Source organism: Peromyscus leucopus, chromosome 6, assembly GCF_004664715.2.
Source record: "Peromyscus leucopus breed LL Stock chromosome 6, UCI_PerLeu_2.1, whole genome shotgun sequence".
NCBI classification, from domain to species: domain Eukaryota; kingdom Metazoa; phylum Chordata; class Mammalia; order Rodentia; family Cricetidae; genus Peromyscus; species Peromyscus leucopus.
Genome location: NC_051068.1, coordinates 49,488,540 through 49,513,234, shown reverse-complemented (window position 1 = coordinate 49,513,234; position 24,695 = coordinate 49,488,540). Strand labels below are relative to the sequence as shown.

General features: G+C 35.3%; 1 pseudogene; it reads right to left on the bottom strand.

Annotated features, from left to right (window-relative positions):
* Positions 1–15,603: 15,603 nt before the first annotated feature.
* On the bottom strand, positions 15,604–20,081 carry LOC114691742 (annotated as a pseudogene).
* Positions 20,082–24,695: the final 4,614 nt, after the last annotated feature.

Sequence of the window (24,695 nt, the reverse complement as noted above, 5' to 3'; positions counted from 1 at the left end):
GTCAAATACCTGTTTAGGTATTTATTACTTGTATATATTGTATATAGTTATTGTACTTTTGTATATAGTTTTTCTTTTGTTAGTTATAAGCTTTTGCTTTTTTTTCTTTTTATTAAAATAGAAAAGGGGAAATGTGGTGGTATTCTAATTGTACTGAAATGTGATTTTGATTGTATGTTAATAAATAAAGTTGCCCGGGGGTCAGAGCTATTAGAGCCATAGACAGAGTGTGTTGGTGGTGGCACACGCCTTTAATCCCATAGATCTCTGTGTGTTAAGGGATACAGCCAGCATTGGAGACATATGCCTTTAAGACCTAGGGGGCTGTACATTCAGACAGTGACGAGGCAGTCATGTGTTTGGGTTTACAACCAATGAGAAGGCAGAACAACATACTATAAAAAAAACGAACAGACAGGATATAGCTCTCTTTCGGGAAGCTGGGACACCGCAGGCGGAAGGGTGAGATTTTAGCTCTGAGCTCTGACCTCTCAGCTTTCTCTTTTACATTGTTTCTGTGTTTCTTATTTAATAAGACTGTTGATTACATCAACAATTGGGAATCAATCTCCCCCCAAGATCCAGCTATACCACTCCTGGGCATATAGCCAAGAAATGCTCAATCATATCACAAGAGCACTTGCTCAGCTATGTTCATATCAGCATTGTTTGTAATAGCCAAAACCTGGAAACAACCTAGATGCCCTTCAACTGAAGAATGGACAAAAGAATTGTGGCACATATACACAATGGAATACTACTCAGCAGAGAAAAACAATGACATCATGAGGTTTGCAGGCAAATGGATGGATCTAGAAAAAATCATCCTGAGTGAGGTAACCCAATCTCAGAAAGACAAATATGGTATATACTCACTCATAGGAGGATACTAGATGTGGAACAAGGATAACTGGACTGCTATTCACATCACCAGTGAGGCTACCTGGAAAACAGGACCCCACAAAAGACACGAGGATTGCCCAATGATGGAGAAATGGCTGAGATCTACATAAACAACCTGGACATGAGTGGGAGCAATGAAGGGCGAGGGTTGAGGGAAAGAGAGCGGGAGATCCCAGCTGGATCAAGAAAAGAGAGGGAGAACAAGGAATAGGAGACCATGGTAAATGAAGACCACACGAGAAAAGGAAGAAACAAAGTGCTAAAAAGGCCCACAGAAATCCACAAAGATACCCCCACAAAAGACTGCTGGCAATGGCCGAGAGACAGCCAGGACTGACCTACTCTGGTGATGGGATGGCCAAACACCCTAATAGTTGTGCCAGAAACCCCATTTAAGGACTGAGGAATCTGGATGCAGAGATCCACGGCTAGGCCCTGGGTGGAGCGCCGGGAGTCTAATTATCGAGAAAGAGGAGGGTTTATATGAGAGAGAATTGTTGAAACCAAGGTTGAATAAAGCACAGTGACAAATAGCCAAACAAATGGAAACACATGAACTATGAACCAAAGGCTGAGGGGCCTCCAACTGGATCAGGCCCTCTGAATAGGTGAGACAGTTGATTGGCTTGATCTGTTTGGGAGGCATCTAGGCAGTGGTACCAGGTCCTGGGCTCATTGCATGAGTTAGCTGTTTGAAACCTGGGACTTATGCAGGGACGCTTGGCTCAGTCTGGGAGGAGGGGACTGGACGTGCCTGGACTGAGTCTATCAGGTGGATCTCATTCCTCATGGGAGGCCTTGCTCTGAAAGAGGTGGGAATGGAGGGTGAGCTGGGGGAAGGGGGGGGCAGGAAGGTGGAGAACAAGGGAATCTGTGGCTGTTTTGTAGAACTGAATAATATTGTAAAATAAAATAAAATAATAATAAAAAAGATTGAGGTTATTCACTTTAGCTAAGAGTATAGGCAAAACAATGTACTCCTTTGTGTGCTGAAAGAAAAGCAAGTGACTTTGATGGGTCTCTAATTGGTGATATTAAATATCTTTGTGCTAAAATTTAATACTGGCATTCTTCATTCCTTCCTCTGAGCTTTACCAGGAATGGATTTGTCATTTCATGAAAGAAGTGAAATAATGTACATTGAGATGGCTCAGAAAATAAAAGTTATCTTCATTCAAAACTGAGAACCTGATTTATATTCCTGGGATTCACATGACAGAAAGAAAGAACTGGAACACACAATGCCCTCTGTCTCCACATTTGCAGAGTGTCATGTTTTTGAGAGAGAGCGAGAGAGACAGAGACAGACAGAGACACACAGAAACAGAAAGAGAGAGAGACAAAGATACAGAAAGAAAGTGAAAGACACAAGGAGAGAATAAATAAAGTAAAATAACATTTAAAAATGAAGTAAAAAAGAAGTAAAATGACATTTCAGGATGAAAATCTGCCAGTGAGTTATACACTAGAAAGTTACATTTGCCAGCTTTCAGTCTATATTACTAGAATGATCTAGAAAACACAGATATAGTTGGTCATGAATTATGAGTTCTTTCTAAGTTTTATTGTGCCTGAAAACTAATGAACTAGTTCAGAGAAGTTCACACTCAAGAATAAGACACACACACACATTACAAACCTATTACTTCTGACTCAGCAGGCAGCATGAGTTCAATGCTCCTGTCAAATATTCTTGATCTCGATTCCCTCTAGGCTATTTTATACATGAATCCCAGTGGATGCTTCCTATTCGATAGATTATGTCACTATTGAAGAAACTTGAATGAAGGAAAATCTCAGTGCTGTGAAGAAACTGCAAGAATATCCACCCACAGTTTCTCTGGATTGAGACTTTCACTTTAGCTGTCTGATCAGGAAACAAGAGTAAAGCACCAGTGTGAGCAAGAGAGAAGCACTGGGATTATCCTCTAGCCTGCTTGCTATAAAAAGATCCTTAGGATACTGTCTAGGGCAAATGCTTGAAATACATTATCTCAGAAGATGAGCAAACCCACAAGAGACCCATGGAGAACTACCCCCAGCATGTGTGTATATGCGTGTATGAAATGAGTTCATATGAAACACTTTAAACAAGAGAGTACATTCTAGTGTTTTTGCATTTGATAATTTTTTTTTGATCCTACAACTTTGTTTCATGAAATTTATTATTATCAACTATACTAAAACTTACAGAATACACTATTATATTTCCTAGCTTCTTTAAAGAAAAAGTAAAAAGTTATCAATATAATCCAGACTTTAATAATTATTTAAAGTCAAAATTTAATATACTTTACCAAATATATTGAATGTAATTTATCTAGTCTTAATCAGCTTACATAGCCATAAACATACCACTAAAATTTTCAACTGAGTGTTCATCTACTTCAGTTCTTTTTGCAGAATTTGTTTAACTATGTAAAGATGTATTACATTTGTTTAATTATGTAAAGATTTGTTGCTCTTTTACATTGCCTGCCTAAGGCACCTGATTGGTTTAATAAAAAGCTGAATGCCAACAGTGAGGGAGTAAATGTAGCCAGAACTTCTACAGGGAGAATAAGTAGGAGTAGGAATTTAGTCTTGGGGAAGAAAGAAAGGAAACCACAGGGAGATGCCAGGGGCCAGACAGCCATACAATAGAGAAGCAGGAAAGTAGGACAGAAAGATAGACAGGAAGAAAGGAAGGAAAGAAGGGAGGGAGGGAGGGAGGGAGGGAGAAAGGAAGGAAGGAAGGAAGGAAGGAAGGAAGGAAGGAAGGAAGGAAGGAAGGAAGGAAGGAAGGAAGGAAGGAAGGAAGGAAGGAAGATAAAAAGCCCCAAGAAAAATGTAGCTGAATAGAAACAGGTTAAATTAAGTTAAAAGAGCTACCGGGACAAGCTTAAGCTAAGGCAGAGCATTCACAACTAATAATTAATCTCTGTATCTTTATTTGGGAGCTGGTGGGTGGCCCAAAGAAAATTCCAACTACAATTTCTCATCTTTAAATTATGTCCAACTTCGCTGCATTTATGAATGGTCTTTATTAGTATTTATTTCAAAGCTCTCAATAAAAGGAACATAGAAATACTATTTCTTTTTGAAATCGGATTTCCATTTATTCATAGTGAGAAATTTATATCACAAAAGTCACTTTCAGAGAAAATTGATAGGCAGATACAAGATTTTATCTATATTGTCTAGTGTATTGTTTGTAGTAATACATTGTGTACCCTAATAAACTTGCCTGAGGATCAGAGGACAGAGTCAGCCACTAGATTAGACATAGAGGTCAGGCAGTGGTGGCACACACCTTTAATCCCAGTACTGGCAAGCACACATGTCTTTAATCCCAGGAAGTGATGTCTGGCCAGAGAAAGGTATATAAGGCGTGAGGAAACAGGAACTCATTCTTTTTAGACTGAGGATTTTCTGGAGGTAAGAACTAGTGCTTGACTGTTCTGCTTTTCTGATCTTTCAGCTTGCACCCTGATATCTGCCTCTGGAATTTTTATTAAAAGATCATCTAAGATTCAAACAACATGTGGTATCCAATCTGTGGTGCATGAATTCACGAAAAACCCGCTTGCCTGAGGCTCAGGGCAGAGCTACACATGGGCCGAATCTCCACCCTGCCTGGCCCAGGAGTCCCTACCCTGCTATTAAAGCCTCTCTGAAGCAAACTCGCCAAGCCCAGACTCCAAACCCGCTGGAATTAGTTGCTTTTGCCCTTCCCCCTGTGCAGACTGTTGGCTCTTTGGCTTCTCCCCTCTCCCAGGGGGTCCTGGCTTTCCTTGGGCTCCCCTCCTTGGGCTGCTGCCACATCATCATCTGTCTTATGGGCAGATTTGGTGAGTCAATTAAGATTCCTTAAAGGGATGCATTAGTTAAAGAAAAGTTGTTTTTTTTTCCACATTAAAAAATGGGAAACATTTTTAACATGGAGAGTGTATGGTATCTGTTTGATAATATGACTGATGGTCTGAAAATGGAACAATTAAATGAGAGTATTATTAATGTGGATGTGATTTATGTGATGTCAATTATAAATGTTATTTTTTGATCATTTTTATTTTATTATTTAAAAAGTAGGTTAATATGAGTGCCAAGATAAAAATTTTAGAAAAACTTGTTAAAACAGATCATAGAGATATTCAGACCCAGACAAAGGAATTTAAAGGTAAACCGATCCCAGCATTGCATTAAACAGCCTAAGGCTTTCAAACAGCCAACCTTAATCTATCCAGTAACCATGCAGGAACTGCTAAATGCCCAAGGCTATGTAAGGACTGATGGGACTCTTGTGCAAATGTTAGATTTTAGGAGATTCAAAGAGGCTATAGTGCCATATGGTATGCATTCCCCATTTGTGAAGCAGATATTAAATTTGTGGTCAACTTGTAATACAATTATCTCTCAACACTGGAGAGATTTGGTTACAGTTGTCTTACAAGCTGGTCCCCAATTACAATGGAGGACCTGATGGAAAGATGAAGCTAAGACCATTGAACAATGGAATAGGGTTAAAGGCATGGAAATCTCCCAAGATCAACCTCTTGGAAAGGAAGATTATGCTAATATAGAAAGGCAATCTCTATCTGATGACCACAACCTAATTATATGCCAAATGGCAGCCTTGAATGCTTGAAACAGAATTGAAGAAGTAGGAAAGAAAATTGAATCATTTACAAAAGTTCTACAGAGCCCAAAAAGAAACCTTCACTGACCTCTTACAAAGGCTATCTTCAGCAGTAAATAGAATGATACTAAATTTAGAAGCTAGACAGTTAATAATTGAGCTCTGGCTTTTGAAAATGCTATTGCACAATGCAAAAGGGTAATTAGGCCTTTACAAGAAAGATCAGCACCCTTGGAGGAATGGATCTGAGATATAGCAAATACTGAATTTCATGACCATAATGATCCTTGTATAGGAGAGGTGATTTCCAGAGGTTGGAAGAAAAATAGTAATGTCAGATGTTTCAAATGAGGTAAGTAAGGTCATCTAAAAAGGGACTGTATACAGGGTTTTTCTAGAAGCAATTTTTTTCAAGGAATAATTCCAACAGAATACTCCTCCCTTCTGGATTATGCAGAAGGTGTGGCAAAGGCAAACATTGGACTAATGAATGTAGATCAAAAAGGGACAGTCAAGATAATTCTTTGCATTTGTCATCAGCAAACTCCCTGAGGGGCCTCTCACTGGCCCCCATGACAAATTTGGTTCAGTCCTTTCCTGTCACCATGGAAGAAACTCCTTCCCAAAGTATTTAAAGAACCCAATGCCTATTGTAAAAAACCATATTGCTCTGGATGATAGATGAGCATTAGAAAATAAAACAAAATTTAAGGAGAAACCATAAATCAAAACTGATAAAGATTAGATTTGGAAACTCCCAAAAGTTAGGGTTGGGGAAGGGTTTTGCTTTTGTCTTTCAGGAGAATGAAGGCTAAGGAATCTGAAGAACCCTGGACAAATAAGACATCTGAAGAAAAAGGACAAATCATCCAGAAAAAAAATGTCCCAATTAAAAAAAAAATTTCTGCAGTGAACCTCAACCATGCCTATCAGCAATTTTGAAGTCTCCAAAAAGATGATGTCCTATTCTATCAGGACAATGATAATAACACTAAGCTGACAAACACCACTTAATGATTGGCTTTGGACTACAAACTGCTCAGGACAATTTCGAGATGCCTAGCTGAGATGATCCAGCCTCACAGACTATTCAAGCAAGGACTTGAGAGAAGCCCTGCACATTCCCGTTATTCAGAGACTGAACATATGATACAACTAACTCTCCCAGGACTTGACCATTAACCCCAAAAAAATTTCGTTTCAGGATCTGCTAAAGATGCCTTTGTTCCCAGACAACAGCAAGTGTTTTTAAGAACATTCCCAAGAAGTGAAGTGGGTAGTTTTTTTTTTGTTGTTGTTTGTTTGTTTTGTTTTTTGTTTTTTTGTTTTTTGTTTTTGTTTTTTTTTTTTTTTTTTTTTTTGGTTTGAGAGGATATATTACATAATGTTAGGGAAGTCAGTTCTTCCGTACCTGGAAGTTACTGGTCACCTTTGCTCACTATCAGGAAACACAGAGAGTTCAATAGTCATGCTCAGCTCACTTTCTCCATTTGTTTGCTTTTTGTTCTTCAAGGAAAGAAATCCTATAGTTTATGAAATAGTGCTGCCTCATTCAGGATTGGTAAACCGTCTTGAATTCAAACTCTCTGCATACACCCTAATAGTCATTCCCAGAATGTCTCTGTATCCAAATCTAAATGTAGGAAAGTAAACAGTCAATGTTAACCATGATGCCTACACACTAGTTTCATAATATGTACACGGCTGTTCTTTTTTTTTGTGGTATTTTGTATAAATTTTCATGAAAGGTAAAAATACCTTTTGGTGTCCTGCAGAAATCCCCTTAACATTTGTTAATGATGAATCAAAATTTGAAAAGCTTTAATTTGGGAATTTAACTAAAAAATTATGTAATGCCATAATCTCATTTTATAGGAGGGTTGATGTTGTATTCAAAATTGTCAATAAAAATTTATGTAGTATTCATATAAACAATTCCCTCAATACTCAAAGCAGTTGCATCACTTGAATTGTTTATTGTTTCTCCTCATTTTTCTCAGGATGAATCTGTAAATCTATATTCTTGGTTATGTTCATTGCCTTCTTTATGCTATTTAAATGATAAATCCTATTCTTTGTCTTTCTTTCTTTTTTACTAAAGACATCAAAGTCCAAACACATTCAAAATGAAAACTGGAAAAATACTTTCCACCTGAAAATATTCAACAAGATTCCACCAGCATATATTACTTAACTTACTTTAGTTATAAAGAGAGTAACCCCTTGTCTTCTATACCTACTTAAAAAAAGATGGTAAAATATATTTGACTGAAAAACTATCATAAGGGTCGAATATTAGCATCACAAATAAAAAAAATCAGCAAATAATAGTAAAAGCAGTCAAATATTTCTTTTTTTTTTCTTTTTACCAATAATGATACAGATTAAAAGCTATGGTATTGAAGGTGAATAATTACCAATTAAATGTTTCCATATGTTTAATATTTCAGTTGTGATCTGTAAACTGAAAAGCTTTTCGCTCCAATTTTCTATTATACTTAATGTTTGTTGTGTCTTTTGCTGCTAAGAATAATTTTCATGGTTTAAATGGTCAGATGTTGAACTTGAAATATATGTGAATGTTTTCAAGTGTGCTTATGTGTTTCTGTGCGCAGACATGCATTAGGAAGGGGAAAGAATAACAAAAGGGTCAACACTTAGGACGATATTTTATTAATGCTTTGATAATGTCGTGCTTTATTTTGCTCATATTTTCTCTGCTTCATTAAGTGCTCCCACATCCTAATTTTATTGAAACTAATTTTTGTCAAGTGTTTCCTAACTATTATATCTTGGCAATTATATCAATTTAAATGCCTTTCAGGATGAACAGATACATATACCAATGAAAAGGAGAGAAAAGTTCTCCACACTTTCTTTCCTTGGAGACATCACAATTAAATATTTGTATTTTTCCTGGCTAGGTATGCAGGATATATCTCTAATCTCAGAACTCAGGTAACTGATGCAAGTGAATCCCTGCCACGTTGATGCCAATCTACATAGAAAATTCCTGTCCTGGTGGCTTATGCAACCATAAATACCTAAGGAAGACTTCTCAGAATTTTAAACAAGTGGAAATTCCTATGATGATATAATGATGGCCAGTTCAAAGTTAGTTATATTTACAATGGGAAATGTAATGGTCAATTCTCAATTCTCATATTGTTTCTCAGAAGAGAACCCTGGACCAAGATTGTCATGTGAAAGAAAAATGTACTCAAATTATTTCTTTATTCTTCTAGTTAAAATCTGGTGATTTTCACACCAGACAGATACTTTAAAAGTGCAAATGTATTATATTGCCCCAGAGTGGGTACTTTTGTTTTCTCTGCATAGTTTCCCCTCTTTCCTCACATCAGTTCACTAGAGACATTAGAAAGAATTTCACCATGGGAACCTGTTGACAAAAAGATTTCTAGGCATGATATTATTTTAAGAGCACCAAAATTGATTCTTGCCTTTGTTCTAACCAACCATGTATTCTGACCTAAATTTCAAGAATCCACTTTGTTTCCTGCCAGTGAGTGACCCTTTAATACAATGGACCTAGAAACCCAGGTCTGTCTGTCAATCTTTACATCATGGCGCATTGTAATGGATTCTCCTTCACTACAACTACATGGATCTGGAACCTAGTCAGTGTTCTCTAAGTTATTTTGTTGTTATTTGCTTGTATACATGTGTATAGTACATGTATGCATGTGTGTATGTATGTTCGCATATGTGTCTGTACACATGGATATGCATGCCTGTGAGGGCTAAGGTTGCATTTACAAGTCTCCATTGATTTCTCTTTGCCTTGTTCATCAAACCAAAGTCTCCAGTTGAATACAGAGCTCAATTTTATGGCTCTTCTGGCTTGTGGAATTGCTCAAGGAATTCTCTGTTCCTATTTTCTGAACTTACAGAAATTACAGTTGGGATGTCATTTGCATGGGTTCTAGCAATCTTAACTATGATCTGGTGGTGATTTTTTAAGATGAATATAAAAAGTTTAATTTCTTTCAAGGTTGTGATGTAAAAAAGAGCTTATCAAAAATAAAGTCCACTACTAAGCAGGTTTTCTTAGAGATAGCAAAATGTAGCCCTATAGAAATGTGGAAAGAAAATATACAATGTCACCAAAATAAACCAGAATGTACACTATTTTAACATCAACCAGAGGGAGCATTCAGGCAGTTGGATGCCATTTTCACCAATGGCACTCTAGACAATGTAATCAAAATTATGACAAATGTAAAATATATATGTTGTGCATTCGGTTTCTACTATATAGGTTGATAGTTATACTGATGAGTGATATTTTGATATGTAATCAAAATTTTCTAAGTGAATAACATTTATGTTGATAGCTAATTTCATATTTATTTTTAAAGTATATAGTTAAGTGTTTTACATTAGAAATAAACATTGGTATGAAATTTTTAAAAAAATCGGTGTTTGTATCCCAGGTGACTATATAGAAGTCACCTTACTTTCCTGTTACTCCTCAATTTGATGAGAATAATCACACTTCTTATTTTCAATACAGTGGAGCATGTAAGTTGAAATATAATTTGAGTTATAATACAAATTTAACATAGATTATTTTTAAAGCTATCTAAAAAAGCATAAACAGAGCATTAACTGAATATGAAACATCCAAACAATAAAAATGTTATTAAAAAGGCAAAAAAATGAGTACACTGAGAATTATTGTTCATTTATATAACTTAGATTTCAGAGTCACCAAAGAAAAAGTAATTGTATTTAAAATTATTTGACAGATAACAAATGATTTTTAACTAAGATATCAAATAGAAGGAATAAATGTTTCAGTTTGTCTGTGAATATTTTGATGTGTAGCTTCATTTTATGATATAAAGAATCATTAAAGACAGACTCAGCATGTTGCTAAAATAGATTTCTCTAATTTGCCTCCCAGCAAGCAACAGTCATGATAATTAAGCCAAAGGATATCATCATTTATGATTACATCTTGTCGAGAAACTGGTATTTCCCCCATTGGGTAGGTAGTGGGGATAGGGCAATTAAATTTAGTGCTTAAATTACTCTTATCTTAGGCAGAATTAATAAAAACTCACAGCAAACTCCAAAATGACCAGTAATAAAAGTAGAAAGACATCATAGTCCATCAAGCTCAATTTAGTGGGTCTGGACTTAAACAGAATATAACTCCACAGTAAAACATACAAGAGTGAAATGAAGTTCATATATTTATTAAGAAGCAAAGCCATCATGGAAATTTATATTACATTAATAGAAATTCTCTGAGACTCTATTTAAATTAATAACACTATCTTGTTAAATAATTTACATTTTCACATATTAAATATAAATGAGAACAGTTTTTAATTTCTACTCTGTCTCTATTCTGAAGACAGTTTAGTTCCTGATAAAACTGTACCAAAGTTGATGTAGTTCATTTGAGTTTTATGTTAACGTAACTTTGACTTACCTTATGAAGCATTGGTACAGGTTTACACCTTGCATTAGCATGGTCAGTTTATGTTCTTTGTTTCTTTTTGTTTGTTTGTTGTATTTTCTTCATTTTTGAGACTGTAATATAATTAGGCTTCCCCTTTACTTTCCTCCATCACGCCCTTCCATATATATCTCTCTTTGTACTCATTCAAATTCAAGACCTTTTTATTGACCAACTATCACTAAATTTTGTTATATACATATAATACACACACACACACATACATACACACACACATACATACACACACACATACATACACACACACAGTCACATAAATAGATAAAACATCCTGCTCACTCTTTATAATGTTATTTGTATGTATGTTTTTCATACTGGCCATTTGTTATTGGATAACTGATCAATATGCTCTTCTCTGGGGAAATTCATTTCTCCCTCTCTTGGCATTCCTTAGTTGTTTGCTTTTATTTGTATAGGGCTGAGGCACAATGAGCTCTTAAACCATCCTTCCCATTCTGGTCCAACTCCACCAATACTAGGTCAGCATGTCTATTGTTCAGTTCACATTTAGTCTGTCAGGATGGTAAGACTTTAGGGATATACTTTCTGACATTACTTTGGGGACAAAAGGACACAGCAAACTCTTTGTTCCTCTGGCTCTTAAAATCTTTTGTCCCCTCTTCAGTAATGATTCCTGAGACCATTGAGGAGATGGGAGAGGGGGCAATACAGATGGGATTGGCATTGCACATGTAATTTGACAGGAAATGGGAATAATGAGGGGCTCTAATTGGAAAGAACGTGAGATAAATATAGAATAATAAGGATGGAGGGTAAAATAATAGTAGGGATATCCAAAAACATCATAAGGAATCATACTATTAACTGTATACCTGAAATACACATATTGAAATAAGCTGGTGTATAACTATGCATATATATTTTAAATAAAATTTTCCAACATGAGTTCTCTTCTTTACACACCTATAAATGTTAACTTTTTCTAATGTCACTTATTTTGATAATTAAGCAAGAAAATAAACAACTCTCACTATAGTTTTCATTACTTCAATGATTGCAGTTTTCCACTTATTTATTTTAACTGATGGATTTCAGGTGTCTGTACACATCATTTATTTGTTCATTTTCCACATTGACTAATTTTTATTCAGTTATATGGTACCTATGTATATTGATTCACAGGGATAGCAATGGGTAGACTTCTGGGTTTCATGTGTCTGTTTCAGGCAACCAAAACTCTTCTTTGTTTATTACCTGATGTTACTTAGTAATTCATATTAAAAGTAGTCTTGCCCTTTTTCCAATCATGGTCTCAATATCTCTAGCTCATATAATTCCTCCTCTCTCTAGCTGATTGGACTCCTGGAGCTCCACCTGGGGCTTAGCCGTGGATCTCTGCCAAACTAGTGGAAACACATGAACTATGAACCAACAGCTGAGGAGCCCCCATGGAACTGGATCAGACCCTCTGGATAAGTGAGACAGTCAATTAGCTTGAACTATTTAGGAGGTCCCTAGGCAGTAGGACCGGGACCTGTCCTAAGTGCATGAGCTGGCTTTTTGGAACCTAGAGCCTATGCTGGGACACTTTGTTCAGCCTAGGTGAAGGGAGGAGGGGACTGGACCTGCCTCAACTGAATCTACTAGGCTGAGCAGAATCCCCATGGGAGTCCTTGCCTAGGAACAGGTTGGAATGGGGGGGTGCATTGGGGGGAGGGAGGACAGGAGAATCCGTGGCTGATATGTAAAATTAAATTAATTATAAAATTAAAAATAAAAACAAGAATGCCTCTGAACTGGGTTGATGGCCAGACTTTTCTATTACTATGTATCATTAAATAGTTAAATGTTAAAAAGTTATTAAATACTATTAAATCATTAAATGATTTATTTTTAGATTAAAAATGTAGTCTTGCATATGTGATCTTTTATATTCAAGTTAATAAATTTGTTTTAAAATCTTCATGTTACAGTTAAAAATAATAAGCCTATGAATAGGCAGTGACCTATCCAAGCCATATGTATTAAATGGAAGCAATTTTATATTTTCCATTTTCTCACAATACATATAACCACAATCTCTGTTTTGCTAAGACAGTTTTGTTATGTCAGTTTTCAATGACAACAGTAGGTTTCAACTATTTTTAAGTAAATATGTTTCTTAAATGGATAAACAGTTCAATGATGTATGAAATCCTATTTCCCATTTCAATGTCATCAATATACTTCATAGTCATTCATGAAATCGAACTGCTTCTTTCCTATTCCTTTATCCCAAAAGGAATGGGGGAGGCAGATGCAGGATGTAGAAAGAATAGAGAAATTATAAGCATGATAAAAAATAAAGGGAAAATAAGGAACAATCAAGAAAGGAAAATTAAACCAGCCTATATTGGTAAATCTACAGAGTACAAAAGGTGCTTAGACAAAACTATAAGAAAAATGAACAAGAAGAATTAAACTGGATGGAACCACACTAATACAAATAGATCACTGCATGTTTATAGAACTATCTCTATGTTTCAAATTTTGGAACTATTGAAGAGACGTTCCCTGGTCATAGAACAGTAAGTAGTCTTACCAGAAAGTACTAATGTTGGCATAAAACTTTCTGGTGTATTTCTTTATGCCCATGCATTAAGAATAGACTTTATACTACCTAAATGCATTGTCTAACTTACAAATACGGCAAATCTATGGAAATAGTGCCATGTTTATTTATATATAAATTTCTCCAATTGCACTGCTTCACGTGTTAGAATCAATTCACTTAGGTATTTGAAATAAGCTTCCTAAATAAATATAAAACTGAGTTTTGTAAAAATATTCAGCATTCTCAAGTACAAAGCATAGCTAGTGTTTCATTGCTATTCAGAAGTTCCTTAAAGTGCAGCAGTTCAAAAGAAAATATCACAAAGGTATCTCATTTTAATAATTCAGTCAAAGATTCCATTATGCTGCAAATCTGAAGAATATTCTCAGCTACCTTCAAAGGCTAATTAGAGTGAGATTGATTTAATATATATATACATATTTTTTATTATTTAATAATAAAAACTATGTGTTGTTTCACCCTTGAATCCTATCCACTTTCTCTTTCTCGGGTCCTCACAAGAATTGCTGTGATGACTGAATAGACACATTACATCTGCTTTTGTGCTGGAAAATTGAAACAGCATGATCCCAGCTAAGCAAGAACTTTATGGTGGTAGCAAATAGCTGCATGATTACTGAGGTATAGCTGTCACTGAAAAGAGAAACCTGTAAGGAGCCCATCATAAAAGTAGCAATTTCAGATTCACTTCTGATTAAAATTGAAGCTTAGCAATTCATTGAATGTGACTTCTTAAAGGCTTTAGAGAACATCCCTGCTATCAGTTTCTGTTTCTACTTTTGTAACATAATAAAATATTCCTGGTTTAAGGTGTGCAATGCAATTAGCATAAGATTTATTTTTTTTGTTCTTTGGGGAAGTGATAGGGATTGTAGAGATGCCTCAACAGTTAAGAACAAATTCTGTTTCTATGGAGGATGCTATTTGGGTCCTTGGTCCATGTCCAGTGACTCACAACACACTATGCAATCCCAGCTCCAGAAGATATGACAACTCTCACTTGCAAAGTCACTGGAGTTAATGTGCATATGCACTGACACAAACATAAATGCATAAAACTGAAAATTAAATATTTTTTAAATTAATATAAAAATGAAAACTTGAACTAAAATAATAGTGTAACAATTTCCATTGTTAAATGTGACTTAAAAAGTAAAAGATACTACATGCTACATGAGGTAAAAAAAAATTAAAAATCATTTCTAGGCTCATTTGAAATATCATTAGTATTATATTAATTTAACTATAGGTAGGATACTTAATCAAGAAAACGTGTTTCATGAATCAACATTAACAATTAATTTTCTAAAATACCCATTGTATTATTAAACTCTTTAAATGTGAAGTAAGCAAGGAGGTTTTGTTGTTTGCAGTAGGCTTCCACTATTATCTGTGTCATTCCACTTTGATTGGTTGAAATCTTACCTGCAAAGTGATATTAGGACCTGGATCTTTGGAAGTTTAACTGGCTCGCAAGGATGGTGTAAATATACTCAAGCTCAAGCATTCAGTGATTAATAGCTATCTCAGAGGGTATTTCCTTGCCCTTTTTCAGAAGTGTTGATGTGGTAAGAAGATATATGTTTGGATCTGGAAAATAACTGTTGTTCTAAGTTCCATATTTTAAGTTTTCTGACTTCCAGTATTGTAAACAGGAAGATCCCCATGGCTTGGGTATTTGAAATAATTGAACAGACATTACAAAGAGTATGTCATTTAAAGATACACAATATGACCCAGAAAGGGGCAGTACAGAAAACAATCTAAAGTCATCCAATATCCTTCACAGACAGTTTCAGAATCCTTATTCATCCAAGGAGAGCAGATTGACCCAACAGAATCTGAGTGAGGGGTCTTAGCTCCAAGGGAGTTCAAAGGAGAAGTTTAAGTGAAGATTGTAACCCCTCTCTTGTCATTAATAAGTAAACCTGACTTAACAGATTGGACCCAGAAAAAAACTATCGGTGAAGAAACTGATTTGGAAAGCAGTAGAGAGTTTTAAACTTTAAACTTCACATCATAATTCTTGCATTTATCTTTGCCAATAATCAAACTCCAGTCACCCAGGCTTTCCTAGAGATAAAGATAAAGCTATTTCAGCTTAGTTGTAAATCAGCTCTATAACCACATTGGACATACAGAATGGTTGACAGATTCCTGAAGGCATACAGATGGTAGAGGAGTAGCTGACCAAGACCTAATATGAATAAAAAATAATGGAGAGGAAAGAGTTTTCTGGAAAAATTTCAATTACCATCCTCTATAACCATCAGAAAAATAAGAAAAAAGTTACAATAAAAGTGCTTAAGTTAACACATGAAGTTCACATCCAGTGAACCAAAAACAGATGGAGTGCAGTCATCAGGAAGGTTTCTACACTATTTTATTTTATTTTACTTGGAGTTTTCAAATGTTGCTCCATTAGTTTCCTCAATAAATGCCAACATAGACTTATTTGTTTCCCATCTGGATGTTTCTTCAAAAGATTCATTGATATATTCTGCAAGCCATAATGCTGTTCCTTCCATGAATTCCACAGACCAACCACCCAGCCAGGGAAGAGAGAACTATATCCACTACAGCTCCAGAAAAAGAGATTATACTCAAGAAATGACCACATTCTGTAGCTGAAGTTTTCTCTGGCCCTGCCCAGCCTCATTGACCCCACAGCCGTGTATAAAATAATCACTCAGAAGCAAAACTGCTTGGCAATTAGCTCAGGCTAACTACTGACTAGCTCTTACATTTAAACTCAGCCCAATTCTATTAATTATATGTCACCACGTGTTCCGTGGCTTTACCTGGATATTGGGCTGGCATCTCCTGGATCTCTACAGAAGCAGTGATGAGGATAGGATGCAACTTGTCTCTAATGTTCTCCTGCAGCCAAAGGCTCTCCTCCATGCATGCCTGCTGATTCTTCTGCCTGTTCAGAGTTAGCTCCTGCGTATACTTTGCCCCAGAACCTTGGTTTCGAAACTGAACTCATGACGACAACCCAAAACTTCTTTCCTTTTTAGCTTCAACTTTACCCAAAATTGATATTGGAGGATTACAACCAGAGGGACTTGCAGTATATTCAAAACATGTTTAAACCATGAGGCATATCCTGCTAAGTGCACAGGGATTTCTGGCAGAGGTCAATTCTGTTAGGAGTCACTGTGATAGTTTTCAGAATGTTAATCACTGGCCGGAATCTGAAAATAGTAACTGAGTCTGAGAGAGAGCCAACAGCAACATCAGTGTAGGACGTTCCTATCCAGGTCCATGTTCCCAGCAATTGAATAGCCAAAGTAAGGCGACATACCCTCAAGAACCTGTGTTAGTTTGGTATTTATGCCAGTTGGGGATGCATGATAGATAAAAAAACCTTCCCCAGATCATCATAGGGAGCTCCAGCAGCAATATCTGGATAGCCATCTTGATTAATATCTCCAATATTTTTTACCAAAATTCCAAACATAGAATCTTTGGTCCCATTAAGATCACTCCATCTGCCTTGCTGGTTAATATAGACATACACGACTCCCAGCTTCACCATCCCTGTCAAAATACTGTGGGGCTCCAATAACTATGTCTTGCCACCCATCTGCGTTGAGGTCCACCACTGCCACATCATAGCTAAATGAGGAAACCAGGCCTTCTCCATCTAAGGGAGAAGATGGGCGAACTTCATGTCTCTTTTTAGCAAAACTACAGCCCTGCTCTTGGAGCACCAGATACAAAAGTGATGTCACCTTTAGAAACATCCCTGAGTCCAATGAAAAGCTTAGACAACTGTTTTCAGGAACGGGCACAAGACTTTGACCATGGTCAGTCTCTCCACCAACTTCATAGGGCCGGTCTTCAAAGATGTTCATGTCAAAAAAAAGTGTTATTCTATTGCTCTACATGAACAATCCCTTTCTATTTGTGTACCCAGGGCTCCAAACACAATGTAACAGAAGTCTTTAGTGAAAGTGGCTGCTACCCCTTGCTGACAAGAGCCAAACTTTTCATGGCCTCTCAATCGGGCATCAAAGAAACACAAGTCTCCCCTATCCATATCCTCTTTTTCTGTTAATCTGTAACATTCTAAGTTAAATTCACTTCAAGAAAGGAAGATACAATAGAGGAAACCCAACAGCTACAAAGTTTCCTGCTGTGGGATATTCTGTAGGTCCTGTGGGAGCCCATTCTTGGGTTCCTCATGGCTTTACCTAGCAGGTCTGCATAGAGGATGATTAGGACCACAGGCCTGAGTGCAGGTGTCTGAGATGGTCTGCACTTGGCTGTGCTGTGGGATGGTCTGTATGTCAAGTTGCTCTGATTGGTCAATAAATAAAACACTGATTGGCCCATGACTAGGCAGGAAGTATAGGTGAGACTAACAGAGAGGAGAAATAAAAGAACAGGAAGTCACTGCCAGCCGCCACCCTGATAAGCAGCATGAAAAGATTCTGGTAAGCCACAAGCTGCGTGGCAGGGTATAGATTTGTGGAAATGGATTAATTTAAGCTATAAGAACAGTTAACAAGAAGCCTGCCACGGCCATACAGTTTGTAACCAACAGAAGTCTCTGTGTTTACTTGGTTGGGTCCTAGTGACCGTGGGACTGGCAGGTGACAAAGATTTGTCCTGACTGTGGGCAAGGCAGGAAAACTCAAGCTACAGTTTCCTCTTCCTTGAGAAAACAAGTATCAGGTTCTTTCTATTACAGTTTAAATACATCAAATATATGCTTGCAGTATTTTAATATGCAAGTATAACATGCCTTATTAGATTTTTGAGTTACTTTAAAAATCAGATCTGAAGGTTATTATACATTGTATCTTGGTAATATTGATTAGCCTCTTTCAGTGTCTTTGGAGAATTCTAATTATTTGCCATTTAGAAGAGGCTCACTAGACCAATCTCAAGCAAAGTAACATAAATACAAATGCTAAAAATAATGATTTAGATTTAACACCATCTGCAATTAACTGAGACAAAGATTCATGATTGAATTGTAGAACAGTACAACATAGTCTCAACCTTCATACAAATTGGCAGTTGATTTAAAAAAACTTACAATTTTGAAGAAAAATCAAAATGAATAGTTTATATGTTTGTTTGCATATAAGACTAATATTTATAAATTTGAAGCACAAAAGCAAGACTAAAATATAATACCTCACAGGAACATTTAAAGAACAGCTTCTTGAAAAACATACTTCATGAAAAGATTTTTTTAAACCCTGCAGGAATTAATTAATTTGATGATTACTTAAGGATACTCAGCACTAAGATATCAGAGTTCAATAAAAAAAGGCTCCCTATGCTTTACAAAATTTAGATGGGTGACTTGAGTGAGTATGTTCAAATTAGAAACAGTTCTAGCTTTAGAAATGAATTATACTTATAGAATTAAAATTATTACAGAATGAATATAGTCTATCAATTGCATTTCTTAAGCATAATTTACTCTCAGATATAAAAATTGTAATGGCCCCTGACCATATAACGTACAAAAATCTGTGGAAGTATTGTTATGTATTTCATGCTTTACTTTTGGAAAAGTCTTATGCAAGAAATAACAAATACTGAGCCAGTATATAAAAGGTAAGTATGAAAAATAAGTATTTGTATTGATAGCATATTTTTGTTCTACAAAAATTATGAAAAAATGATTCTTTATACAGAATACATTTAGAGAGCTATGTAATAAAGGTAAGCATATACATGTAAACCTTATATATTGAGAAAAAATAAAATGGGAATATAATTAATACAATTTGAAAAACATGTGATGAATAAATATGATTCAAATAAAAATACATTACTTGTTAATGGTTTGGGAAAGTACCATATATAATAGAGAACAAAACTATCCAGATCTAATAAGAGATGGAAATCACTAAAATATAAATAAAAGATTTAAATCTCAATTATTGTTAATTATAATAATTATTACAGACCCAAAGCCAAGTAAAGCTTCAAAGTATATGTGTTCACCAAGGATATTGATCAACAGTTATGTTGTTTATTGTAGCTTTACCTGTTTGTGTACTGGAGTAATACTTACTTTTGAAATGATCCTTCTGATTTCTTTTTGTTCTTTCTTTTTTTCTTTTTTGTTTAGAGTCTAAGAAAGTTGATACAAATAAGAACGATTTAGAAGAAAACCATTGTCATATAGCAACAGACATGCCCCCAAATGAGAAGTTGTTTCTTCCTAACGTTCTTTCTTTCATGGTTAACATTGATGCTACTGCATAGAATTTAAGAAAACAGAAGTTAGGGAGGGTTTTTTTTTTTTTTTCTTTTCAAAATGGAATTATCTTTTCCCAAACTTCGGGATACTTGAGGGGAGGGCTGAATATTCTTATGAGCACATATTTGAAGGAAAACATCCTGTCAGTTAAACTTTCAAAGGTCTTGCATGTTTGCCTTTTAATGTCAATGCCAACACAGACTGTGGAGTCTGTACCCATCACCATCACTTGAATCTTAACCATTGGTACGAAATACAGTCTCTAAAGTCCAGTGTGTCCTAGACTCCCTCTGACTCAGTACATGTAGCACAGCACTGTTTTATTAATGTAAAAACTTTGTAAATGATTTGGGGTGGGCATCCAAAGTGAGTCACAAGTTACAAAACTTTGCTGTTCAATGTCCATCATATACAGTTGGGTTTTTTTTTCAGGGTGTGGTATAGATAAGATAGTGTAAAAAGTTATGTTGTATAAATGTAGTGTTAACATAGTTTTCAAACATTAAAATGTGAATTAAAAGTAAAAAAAAAGAAAGACTGCTTATAATTCTCTCAAAGACTGGTAGAGTTATGCTTGGAATCAACTAGGGTCTGGACAAACAATACAGAATGCTTATATTCAGAATTTTCTTTGCTTACAAACTATATATATATACAATATATTGTAAAAGACTGGCTTTGCTTCCATCCCTTCAAACTCTGTTCATTCTCTTGCATTATGCCTTTACTGTTTTATAAGAATCACATCCCATAATCTCTTAATCATTTCAAATCAATGTGGTGTGTGTTTATAATAATGATAAAGTTATGTTCGCTCTCACCTACAAGATTTCATGACTGTTGTCTCATACATAACATCATGTATCAATTCTTACAAAAGCTTCGCAGGTCATCAAAATAGTATGCACTTTACTATGCAAATCCTTTATTACCTAATTTTAGCAGCCACTGAGTTATTTACTTTCACTCTGTATAGCATTTTCTATTTTCCTACTGATACTGTACAATGGTAGTCTTATATGATCTTTTATGAAATTGGTTTTATTCCTTAGTGTATATATTTAAGATTTATCTATGCCATTACATTTTCTGTATTTACCATTAAATTGTATTCTACTGTATGTTACATAAATTTGTTTGCCCAGTAACTTAATAATGGTATTTTGATTGTTTCTATTTTCAAAGATGATATAAATAGCTCCAGTAAATTATAAATAAGATATATTCTGGTTATATGTGTTATCAAATCAGCATTACTTAACAGATTGCTAAGCCAGGTATTAATAATTACTTAACTTAATGAGAATCTGCCAAACAAAATTTCTAAGACTACTGATATATATAGTCATGATTTTTAATACCCATGTAAAATTAATTTAGATACCATGTTCTATATCACTGAGAGTTTTGCATTCATACTCTAGCTTCTATTGTATTTTAAACACTCTAATAGTTGTGTAATGCTATCTCACTTCTGTCCTATTTCACATTTATCTAATTGCAACTGGTGTTTATGGCATGAGTATCTGTGTCCTCTGAAAACATTTATGTAACAGGTCTTAGCTCTTCAAGATACATGATGTAAAATTGTGTAATTAGGAAGAGATGAGATCATGAGTCAGAGACGCATGAAGGCATTGATCTTTTACAAGAAGAAACAACAAGAAACTTGGTGTCTTCATTTCAAGTGCTTTACAAGGGAGACAAAAGACATAAATCTAAAATCCATGAGCAGTCATTATCTGGAAGCTGTCGTAGACCTTACTTGACCTTGGGATTCTTGACTTTTGATGTTAATTATATAGTAGTAGTTCATTATGAAAGTATATAGTAGTTATATATCAATGTAAATAATAAGGCATCCAATATACATTACATTTTGACATGTAGATAATATACATAAGTATACATTTTCCACAATAACTAATGGTTATAACATTATGGTTCATGATGTCTGCAGTTTTGGTGTTGCAGGTATAACAAGCATTAATTATTATTTCTTCAAAGTTTCACAGATCAAAGATTTGTTCTTTCTACAAACCTAAGCAATCACTTTATTTGATATATTTTCTTTGCTTATGAATTCAAGAGCTTTCAACTTTTTAAACCAATTTACATCTTCAGATTCTGATAGATGAATTTCTAGCATCACTAATCCTATGTTTTATAGCCAATATTAAATAAAATAGGATTATGTGATCATAATCACTATGGCAGTGTGCATATCCAGAGACATGGTGATGCTCTCTGCAAAGGAAATCTAATGTCCCACAGAAAACTAGAGATAGTAAAGATGACAATATGCAGGTAAGGAAGATTAATAAATTAAAATTCATGAATAGTTTCATTAGTTTTCCATTTAATTTATTTGTACTTGTGAAATGAAGCAACTAAAACCATAAAAAGTGAAGCACAGACAGGGTACATCTGTGAAGTTCTGTGATGTAAGCAAATGAGCATTTAATATTTGCTAAGGCAGCCTTGGTGAGGACATGTGTTGAATATTAAAAATAGGCCATTTTCACAAGTTCGTTTTCTTTGGTAGCATCAACTTTTATATAATTATCCAACTTATTGGGTTGTTTTCTTACATTTTTACTTACTTGTTTTTATATTCATATATAGTTTCTTACTGAATATTTACTCTGGAAATGTTATCTCATTCTGTTGCTTTTTTTTTTATGCTTCACCCTTCTAAAGCAGAATTTACAACTATAATGATATAATAAAAGTCAGTTTTCTCATCTGCTGAAAATACTTTAGGTATTGAATCTAGAAATCAGTAACCAAATGTGAGGTCACATAGACTTTCTCCACTGTCATTTTCAAAGATATGCAAGAGCTTTGTCCTTTATATACAAATAAACAACATGAGCACATTTTCAACAAAATATGTGCTGTACAGAGGCTTTTTGTGGTTTTTTTTTTTTTGCTTATGAGCATGCAAATATTCCTAAAGAATATTTAAAAGACCATTCTTTATTCCATTGAAAAGCCTTTTAACCATTGTCAAACATTTTTTGATTATGTTCATCTTTATCTGCTTCTGTAATATCTGTTTTGTTCTATCATCTCTGTGACTATAATGTATTCTTTTCAATTGATTCATTTCGGTATTTCCTATAATTCTATAATTTAGGTTGGATGAATTGTCATTTTAAAGTATTTAAATATTTTCCTTTGTTTAACGTATGTGGCTGTGGTATATGAACACATGCCAGTGAGTATGCTTAAGTATATATGAATGAGAATGTTGAATTCAATGTTGATATCAAGTGTCTTCTTCCATTTCTTTCCACCTTATAATTTGAAACAGGGTCTTGGAGCTACTGTGTTGGACCATTCTGAGATTCTACTGTCCCTGTTACCCCAGTCCTATGTGTACAGATATGTGTTATGATGTCAAGATTTCAATATTGTTCCAGGGAAACTATATTTATATTCTCAAGTTCTATGTCAGGCACTTTTTCCACTGAGATATCACTCCAGACATTAGTTTAAAATTCCCAAGTATTTTATATTTTCTGTGAACATCGTCTATGGTGTTTGCTCTATGTAAAGTTCAACAGATACTGTGTATCTGAGACTGGCTCCCCTCATTGCTTAGCACATAACAATACTTTCAGTTTTTCCTTTGATTGAAATTAGATTATTTCCTCTCATAATATATCCTAATTACAGTCCCCCTCCTCTATTCTTCCCAGTTCCTCCCTATTTCCACTCTGGCCCAAATTTACCTCCTTTCTATTATAAGAAAAAAAAACAGGCTTCTAAGCATAATTAATATAATAACATAATATAAAAGATAAAAAACTAACACATTGGCATAGGCCAAAACAAACAAAAGGAAAAGACCCTAAGAAAAGGCACAACAAACAAACAAACAAAAAACAGTCATTCATCCCTCAGGAGAACTTGTGGGCACCCAACCCTGCAGCAGCCTTGGCACAGAACGAGGGTTATGAGTTGCACCACCCCAACATCCCCCCATCTATGATCTGCTGGAGCATGTGAAGGAACCTGATCTGCAGACCCAAACCTGGAGGACCTCCCCAACACAGGGCAACAACTGGATATCCAAGAAGAGGCCCAGTGAATGTTCAGCATTGACAGTGTAATAGAAGTCAGGGGCCTCCAACCAGACGAATGACTCAACACTTGGAAGTAAAGATACAGGGATATAAGGGTTTGCTGCATGACTCACTGTGTCACACTCCAGCTTCTATGATGAGATTTTTTTGGATTTCCCTTTCTTCTCTTAAATTTTGTTTTATTTTGGGAGAGTGGATGCAGGGGTGGAGGCAGATGTACAGGGACAGGGAAATAAATGGCATCAAGATACATGATGTAAAAGACACATAGAAATAATAAAAAAAAAAGAAAGAGAGAAAAAAGAATCACATAAAAACAAGTTGGAAGGCAAAGGACCCATAGGATAAAATGATAGAAGAAAAACTAAAACCAAACGAGTAAAGTAATATTTTACGAAAGAAAGAAAAAACCCTGCATGATATTATGTGACAAGAAACCTCCAAAGATAACTTTGAGTTCATTTCCTGTTGTCAATTTCCTGCTGGTCATGTGGCCTACTCCAAAATTATTTTGTTTCCCTAGTGAGTCTTCCTTGGAAAAGACTAATTTTTTTTTATTTGCAAGTGGTTATCAATTGGATATCATTTCTAGAAAGGGGTTGGGGCTTGTATCCACTTCTTTCAGTTCTAGGACCTCATCTGGTGCAGACCACTGAAGGCCCTTCTCAGTCTCTGTGGATTTATATATGTTTTGATTCTGTTGATTAAGAGGATATTAGCCAGGCGGGGGTTGGTGCATGTCTTTAATCCCAGCAGTCCAGGAGGCA